The sequence below is a fragment of the Dromiciops gliroides genome, chromosome 3, assembly GCF_019393635.1.
Source record: "Dromiciops gliroides isolate mDroGli1 chromosome 3, mDroGli1.pri, whole genome shotgun sequence".
NCBI classification, from domain to species: domain Eukaryota; kingdom Metazoa; phylum Chordata; class Mammalia; order Microbiotheria; family Microbiotheriidae; genus Dromiciops; species Dromiciops gliroides.
Window position 1 is genome coordinate 661,832,666 of NC_057863.1, and position 8,817 is coordinate 661,841,482.

Here is an 8,817-nt window from a genome sequence, read left to right on the forward strand (position 1 = left end):
CCCAGTATGCCTGTTATCATAGTGGGAGGCATGCTCAGCTAGGTCTGAGAGTTGGGGGGGAGGGGAGGGAGACAGGGTGAAACCACTCCATAGGTGTAAGGAGGGGGGTGGGGGAAGAAGGGAGAGATGTTACCTGGAGCCAGGGCTTAGGAATGCAAGAAGGGAGAGGTAGTATCAGGGTGGGTCTGCACTAACAGGACACAGCTCTCCTGCTTGGCCACAGAACAAGGGGGGGTCAATTTGTGTTTTAGCAGTGGGATGGAATATGGACAGAATGGTCTAACAATGACAGGGACTGGGGGGGCTGGGACCTTTCCAGACCCCAGCCTCAGAGTCTGAACTGACTCAAGTCCACCATATCCCAGTCAGGGTGGTTGGGTATAGAGACAGGATGTCAGATGATTTGGGGAGAATGTTAACCTTCCTCTCAGGAGTTGCAGAGCTTGTTTCAATGGGGATGTTTTCTCATGCCCAGAATATCTGGTGGGGCCAGAGGAGGTAGGTCTCTAGTTAATTCCCTCAGAAGATCTTATTGGTGACTCCCCAGTTATTGGAGGCTTCTCTGAGGTCTGTCTCTGTTTACATAATCCTGTAAGACAGTTCAGTTTCTTTGCCAGCCAGGCTAACTCTTTCAGGGGAGAAGCTGTTTCCCCAAATTCAGTTGATTTCCTCCACATTGGCAACCTAGAAGCCATCTCTGAGTCTTCCCTCTGTCTTGTCACCATGTCCCTATTGCAAATTAGGTTCTCAGGCTTCTTTCTTGTTTATCCTTTTAATTTTTGTCTGATAGTGGCCTCTTGTTATCTCCAAGTACCACACGGTTTTACTGTCTATATTTGCCTTTCATTTTTTCTTTTTTTCTTTTCTTTTTTTGTTGTTGTCTTTTTCCCCTCATTTCTTTTTTATTTGGGGGTTTAGGAGTGTCATCTTTTCAATATGAAAAAAAGCAGCAAGTTCAACACAAAACAGAAACCTAGGATGTGGAGTGAGGAGGAATGAACTTGGAGTTTGTCACTTTTCTGATGTCTAATGAGATTAGAATTCAAATTCAATGCCATTTCCAGATGATTACCTTTGTATATTTGCATTTAAAGAGACTGCTCCTGGGCCTGAAAAGGCTCTAGATATTTAGGAAACCATTTATTTTCCTTACAATCCTGAAAATACTCATTCCATGAAGTCGTTCTTTTGCTGTTATTAAAGACTGAAGACTCTCTGAGTGCCTTTTCAATTTCATCAAACTCGCAGATACTCTTACCCCCCTTGGTATCAGAGTCACAGATTTCTTTCAAATTGCAGTTACAGGCACCATCACTCTCAAATCTAAACTGGACAAATTCTTGAACAGAAATGTTCACCTTTGTAGCCATCTTCTTCACTTCCAACCTGGTCTCTCCACCTGGAGAAAACAATTATGTATTAACAGTAAGATACATACACCTCACAAAAAAAAAGATGCATACACTTAAATATATGTTCTTTGTCATGTGGAATAATGTCACCTTATTCATATTCTATTTCCCTACTCAAAATGAAGAATTTTTAAATTAAAATAGGCAGAATGAATCTTTAGAAACCCCTGCAAGATGGCTTATGTTATTTTGTTTTGTTTTGTTTTGTTTTTTTTTGAGGGGCAATTGGGGTTAAGTGACTTGCCCAGGGTCACACAGCTAGTAAGTGTTAAGTGTCTGAGGCTGGATTTGAACTCAGGTACTCCTGACTCCAGGACCAGTGCTCTATCCACTGCGCCATCTAGCTGCCCCGGCTTATGTTATTTTGTAAATAGTAATTTTTTTCCCCCATTACATGTAAAGGTAGCTTCCAAAATTTATTTTCCATACTATTGAGTTTCAGGTTTTTTCCGTTCATCCTTTTCCTTCCCCCTTCCCAAAATGCTAAGCAATCTAGTATAGCTTTTACATGTGGAATGATTTATATACATTTCCACATTGTTCATGTTGTGAAAGAAAAGACAGGTCAAGGGGCAGCTGGGTGGCACAGTGGATAGAGCACCTGCCCTGGAGTCAGGAGTACCTGAGTTCAAATCCGGCCTCAGACACTTAACACTTACTAGCTGTGTGACCCTGGGCAAGTCACTTAAACCCAATTGCCTCACTAAAAAAAAAAAGAAAGAAAAAAAAAAAAGAAAAGACAGGTCAGAAGGGAAAAACCAGTGTAGTGAACATTTCAAAGTTGCAGTGTTAGACAAAGAAAGGGAAAAGAAAATAGGTTTATTGAGAGAGGGATCCTTTCTCACAATAAAGGTGGTCTCAGTTCTAGGACCCAAAGACCCCAAGCCTCAGGATTCAAGGATATTTATACACAATGACTCCTCCCACTATTTATCATAACCCAAGTAGTACAAATACAATAAGTATGGAATAAGGAGAAAGAAGCCAAAAGCTACTAGCAGAGTCACTTGCAATTCTATACATTGTTTAAAAATAACACTGTTGGGGCAGGTAGGTGACACAGTGGATAGAGCACTGGCCCTGGAGTCAGGAGTACCTGTGTTCAAATTTGACCTCAGACACTTAACACTTAGCTGTGTGACCCTGGGCAAGTCACTTAACCCCAATTGCCTCCCTTAAAATTAAAAAAATAAAATAAAATAAAACTGTTACTGTAACAGGCTCATAACATAGGAAACCAGATACTGGATTGCATCTTTGCCATGTTGGATGTGTCCTCTCTGGCCTATATTTCTCTGACTTTTTTCTCAGCTATCCAGACTTTCCACCATATTGGTTAAGCTTGGCCTGCCAACTTCTCTCCAGCTCTCATTGGTCCCTTATACATCAGAAGGTACTATTTTAGGCATTTGACCTTTAAGCTGATTGGTGGCTAGACTGTAACCACAACTGGAAGTCAGGTTAAGCTTGTGGAGTAGGCAAGTTAGCATTTGCCCTAGCTCCTTTCAATATCTTTCTTGGTTACTTCATTATCATTTACTTAAGCTACTAAAGAATATCTAAATCTTTTAAGTCACAGTTTCTAGTCTATAAACTGATTAATACTACTGCTATTCCCCAGTTAATGGGCATGGCCTAAGTTTCCAATAATTTGGAACCATAAAACAAAGTATATATATATACACACACACACACATATATATTTATATAGAGACACATACATATATATATAATTTTAGACCAGTCATAATAGTTTATTTTTTCCAGTTATATGTAAACTTTTCAAATTTCTTTTTATAAGATTTTGAATTCCAGTTTTCTTCCTCTCTTCCCTCCTCCTTCCCCAATATATAAAGCAATGTGATATATGTTACATATGTACAATCACATAAAACATATTTTTACATTAGTCCTGTTGTTAAAAAGAAAAATCACAACAAAAGGGAAGAAAAACCAAAACAAAGAAATAAAACCTCAAAAGAGGATGGTTTAATGTGCATTCAGAGTCCACAGTTCTTTTCCCTGGATGTGCAGAGCATTTGCCATGATGAGTCCTTTGCAGTTTTCTTATAATACAGTATTGCTGAGAAGAGCTAAGTCTATCACAGTTGATCATCCTACAATGGTGCTATTACTATGTACAATGTTCTCCTGGTTCTGCTCACTTCACTCAGTTTCAGTCCACTTAAGGCTTTCCAGGTTTTCCTGAAATCTGCCTGTTTATCATTTCTTTTATTTTTGTTTGTTTGTTTGTCTTTGCTGGGCAATGAGGGTTAAGTGACTTGCCCAGGGTCACACAGCTAGTAAGTGTCTGAGGCCGGGTTTGAACTCAGGTACTCCTGAATCCAGGGCTGGTGCTTTATCCACTGCGCCACCTAGCTGCCCCCTCATTCCTTCCATTTCTAATTATTTGGAAATGCAAGAAAAGCAGCTACAAATCTTTTTGTACATGTAGGTCTCTTTTTTATGATCTCTTTTGGATAGAGACTTAGTAATGGTATGGCTGGATCAAATACTATGCACAGCTTTATTGCCCTTTGGGTATAGTTACAAATTGCTCTGGACAGGGTTTGGATCAGTTCACAACTCCAGCTACAATTCATTAGTGTTTTAATTTACCCACATTTCCATCAGTGATCATTTTCCTTTTCTGTCATATTAGCCAGTCTGAGAGGTGTCAGGTGGTTGTTTTCATTTTCAACCCTACTCGAAAGTGATTTAAAGCACTTCTTCATATGAGTAGCAGTCCCTTTGACTCCTGACCTTGAAAACTGCCTGCTCATATTCATTGGCCATTTGTCAATAGGGGAATGGCTTGTGTTCTTCTAAATGTGGTTAAGTTCTCTTTATGTTGGAGACATCAGGCCTTTTTCAGAAACACTTCCTATAAAAAAGTGATCCCCCACTTTCTGCTTTCCTTCTAATCTTGGTTACATTGATTGTGTTTCTGTAAGCATTTTTTCACTTAATGTAAGCAATATGATCCACTTTGCATTTCATGATGTTCTCTCTCTCTGGTTTGGGCCTAAAATCTTCCTCTGTCCACAAATCTGACAAACTACTCTCTGCTTTCCTAGTTTGCTGGGGGTGCCACCCTTTATATCTACATCATGTACTCATTTTGACTGTACCTTGGTATAAGGTGTGAGATGTTGGTCTATGTTTAGTATCTGCCATACAATTTCCATGTCAACCAGCAGTTTTTGTCCAATAGGGAGTTCTTATACTAGAAGCTGTACTCTTTTGGTTTCTCAAACCCTATACTATAGTCCTTCACTCCTCCATTTGGTGTACCTAACCTATTCCACTGATCTTGCACTCCACATCTTAGCCATTACTAGAGAGTTTTGATGACTGCTGCTTTATAATATAGTTTTAGATGGGTATGGCTAGGCCACCTTCCTTTGCATTTCTTTATTAATTTTCTTCATATTCTTGTCCTTTAATCCTTCCAGAGAAATTTTCTATTTTTTCTATCTCTATAAAATAATTATTTTTTGGTAGTTTATGATTGTTTATCCTTCATCCTTGAATAGGATCGAGATATTGGGGGGTGATGTCATGACTTACAATGAACAGGATTTGAGGGAGGAAAGACTGTGCAAAGTCACCAACCTCAGTCTCTCCTCCAGACAAATCTGGGTCCAGTGGCTAGATGTTTATCAGGACAAGTGGACATGGCCCCAAATGCACTGAGTGACCTTTGCCTTTTCAATTAAGGTCTTCTCAGGTCTCAGTTTATCTGAGGCAATGCCCATTCAGAGACTGAGTATAGGTCATTTTTGTCCTTCATTCTGAAAGAAGACCATGACATCAGGGTGATCTCATGGGTCCAGTGACAAGATAGATATATATCAGCACCACTGAAGATGGGTCAGGATATTTCATGCAATTGGAGTTGAATGACTTGCCCCATGACATGCACTTAATCAAAAAAATAGATTAGGAGCCAAGGTTGGGGAAGGAAACCAGCAAGATGCCTCAGCTCTCCCAAATTTTCCTCAGAAATAAAGTTTAAAATATGCCTCAACGTATTCTGGTGCTGTAAAACCTGCAAAAAAACAACGGAGTGATACAATCGATAACCTAGAAGATCTTCAGGAAAGGTCTGTCTCACCAGGGCAAAGGGGGAGGACAAGTCAGCTCAGAAGGTGTCTGGTCAAGCCACCAAAGGGCTACTACCCTCAGCACAGATCAGCAGTTGGGGCCCCCATTCTAAGTTGAGCAAGGTAGTAGCACAACAAGCCAGTTTTGAGTCCCCTGGCTTCAATGCAGAAGGGTATCTACCAGCTGGGGTAGGTGTTACCCAAAACAAGACCAACTAGGCTGGGTCACTCCAGTGCAGTGAGCAAGCTGAAAGGAGCTAAGGCCTCAGAGCAAAAAGGTAATGACTTAGATCTTTTGAAAGGAGGCAATAGCAGTCCACAAGGAAGTGTACTTTAGCTTTAGTTACTCTGCACCTAACACACTGGATTCATTTTTAAATTTTTGAACTCAGAATACCTATCAGTATTTTGTAAATGAGTAAAGCCAGGGCATTTGAATCAAGTAAAGTAAGGCAGAAGTTCTATGGAAAGGACATGATAGAGCAAACCTATGAGCTCTCTTTCTGTATCTTCAACATGCCACTGTCTTAGTCATTTCATTCCTCATTGAACCATTTCATTTTACTTGCTAGTATTTGCACACTCCCCACGCCTACATTGAGAAGGAACAATGCCTGACCAATCTCTTTGGGTCCTGGTTGGATCTCCCTTCCTAAAGAATTTTTCCTTTTTCCTCTTCTACAGTAGCTACCACCTAAGGTACCTGCCTAGAGCGTTCCTACAACTTCTTTGCTGGCCAGTGGGAGGAGCACCTTGAAACCTTGCCTGTATAAAACAGACTAGAATTTCAGATTAAAGGAAAGTTGTCAGTAGGTCTTTACCCTTCTTCTCAGCTTTAAATACAAGCTGTTGTGCTGTTTACCTTGATATTGTATCAAGCTTCAGCAGTGGACACTAATGTCTTTGTTACTAATCCAGAGATACTTTCAAGGCCTGGGATGTCTGCCCTGGAGGGGAACTGGAGTTCCCACACAGTAGCAGATAGAGCACTTCACTGGGCCACATAGACTCACTTTGTTGTTCAAAAAAAAGCTTGAGGGGCAGCTAGATGGCAAAGTGGATAAAGCACTGACCCTGGATTCAGGAGTACCTGAGTTCAAATCCGGCCTCAGATACTTGACACTTACTAGCTGTGTGACCCTGGGCAAGTCACTTGACCCTCATTGCCCCACAAAAAAAAAAAAATTAAAAAAAAGCTTGAGCCTTCCCTTTTCTGCCCTACCTCAAATCAAAAAACCTGGGACCCTCTGAACCTTGGAACAGTGCAGCTTGGAAGTAGGGCCCCACAGTCAAGTAAAAAATGGCAAGATGAGCAAGCAAAGAGAGTTGAGAACAACAGAAAGGTTCTTAAAAAAAGGAAGATCGAGGTGCACCCTCAGAAGTGGATAGCCACCTCAGGTCCCCTACATCCAAAGCTTCCAAGAAAAATATGAACTGGACTTCAGCCATGAAATTGCTCAAAAGGGACTTTGAAGAGAAAGTAGGAGAGATAGAAGGAAGATTTAGAGAGGTGGAGGAAAGAATAGAAACAGAAATGAGAGCAATGCAGGAGAGTTATGAGAAAAAAGTCAACAGCTTTCAAAGCCAAATGGAAAAGGGGATTAAAAAAAGCTGTCTGATAAAAGTTATTGCTTAAGAACTAGGATTGAACAAATGGAAGCTAGTGACTTTATAAGAAACCCAGTCACAGTAAAGCAAATCCAAATGAATAAAAAAATAGAGGGCAATGTGAAATACCTCCTTGGAAAAACAACTGACTTGGAAAATAGATCCCGGAGAGATAATTTGAAAATCATTGTACTACCTGAAAACCATGACCAAAATAAGAGTTTAGATAGTGTCTTCCATGAGATTGTCAGTGGACATTGCCCTGATATTCTAGAAGCAGAAGGCAGAATAGAAATTGAAAGAATCCATCAATCACAAAAGGAAAACTTCCAGGGATATTATATCCAAATTCCAGATCTCCCAGGTCAAGAAGAAAATATTGTAAGGAGCTAGAAAAAGTAATTCAAATACTGTGGAACTATAGTAAGGATAAAACAAGATCTAGCAGCATCTACATTACAGGACTGGAGGGCATGGAATATGATATTCCAGAAGGCAAAAGAACTGGGACTACAGCCAAGAATCCTGTACCCAGTAAAATGGTGTATAATCTTTCAGAGGCAAAAATGGGATTTCAATGAAAAAGAGGACTTTCAGGCATTTGTGATGAAAAGACCTGAACTGAATAGAAAATCTGGCTTTCAAATACAAGGCATTGGAGAAGCATTAAAAGGTAAACTGGAAAAAGAAATCATGAAGGATATTAAAAGATTAAAATGTTTACATTCCTGCATGGGAAGATAATTCTTTTTTTTTTCTCATTTTTAATGTATAAGGTATTTTATTTTTTCCGTTACATGTAAAGATAGTTCTCAACTTTTGTTTATACAAGCTTTACAATTTCAGATTTTTCTCCCTCCCTCCCCTCCCTCCCCCCTCCCCTAGATAGCAGGTAATCTGATATAGGTTATATCTATATATCTCTATACATATACATATAGATATAGATATATACACACACATATATATATATATACACATAATAACATTAATCCTAAGATAATTCTTTTTTACTCCTAAGAACTTTCTCAGTAAGGACTTCACAGAGGGCACAGGTCTGAACTGAATTTGAAGGTATGATATCTGCAAAGCATTAATGTTTTGTTCTTTCTGGGGCAAATAGGGTGGGGTGTCTTATGTCTGGAGCTGGATTTGGGCTCAGGGCCTCCTGGGTCCAGGGCTGGTGCTTTGTCCACTGTGCCATCTACTAACCCATGATGACTTCTTTAAAATAGGGTTGAGGGGTAGGAGGAATAGATTGGGGGAGGGAGAAGGGGAGAGGTGGACTGGGGAGAGGTAGTTCACATGAAGGAAAGAAGAAAAAAGCTTATGGAGGAGAGGGGAAGAGGAGGAAGGAGTGGGGGAGTGAGGGAACCTTACTATCCTCAGACTTGGCTCAAAGACGAAATAACATATATACTCAAGTGGGTATAGTAATCTATTTTTACCCTGAGGGAAAGTGGGAGGAGAGGGAGAAGGGGGGAGAAGAGGGGAAGAAGGGAAGGGCAGATTGGAGAAAGTAGTAAAAAGTGAAGCACTTTCAGAACAAACCAGTTACACTGACAAGCAAGCCTTGAGAAAAAAATGGAGTAATAGGGGACCCAGAGAGCCTTGCCTGACCCTTCTTAAGGCAAGCTCAGAGTCAGGAGAATTTCAGAGGAAATAAAGTTGGACCTTGGACTGTGAATACA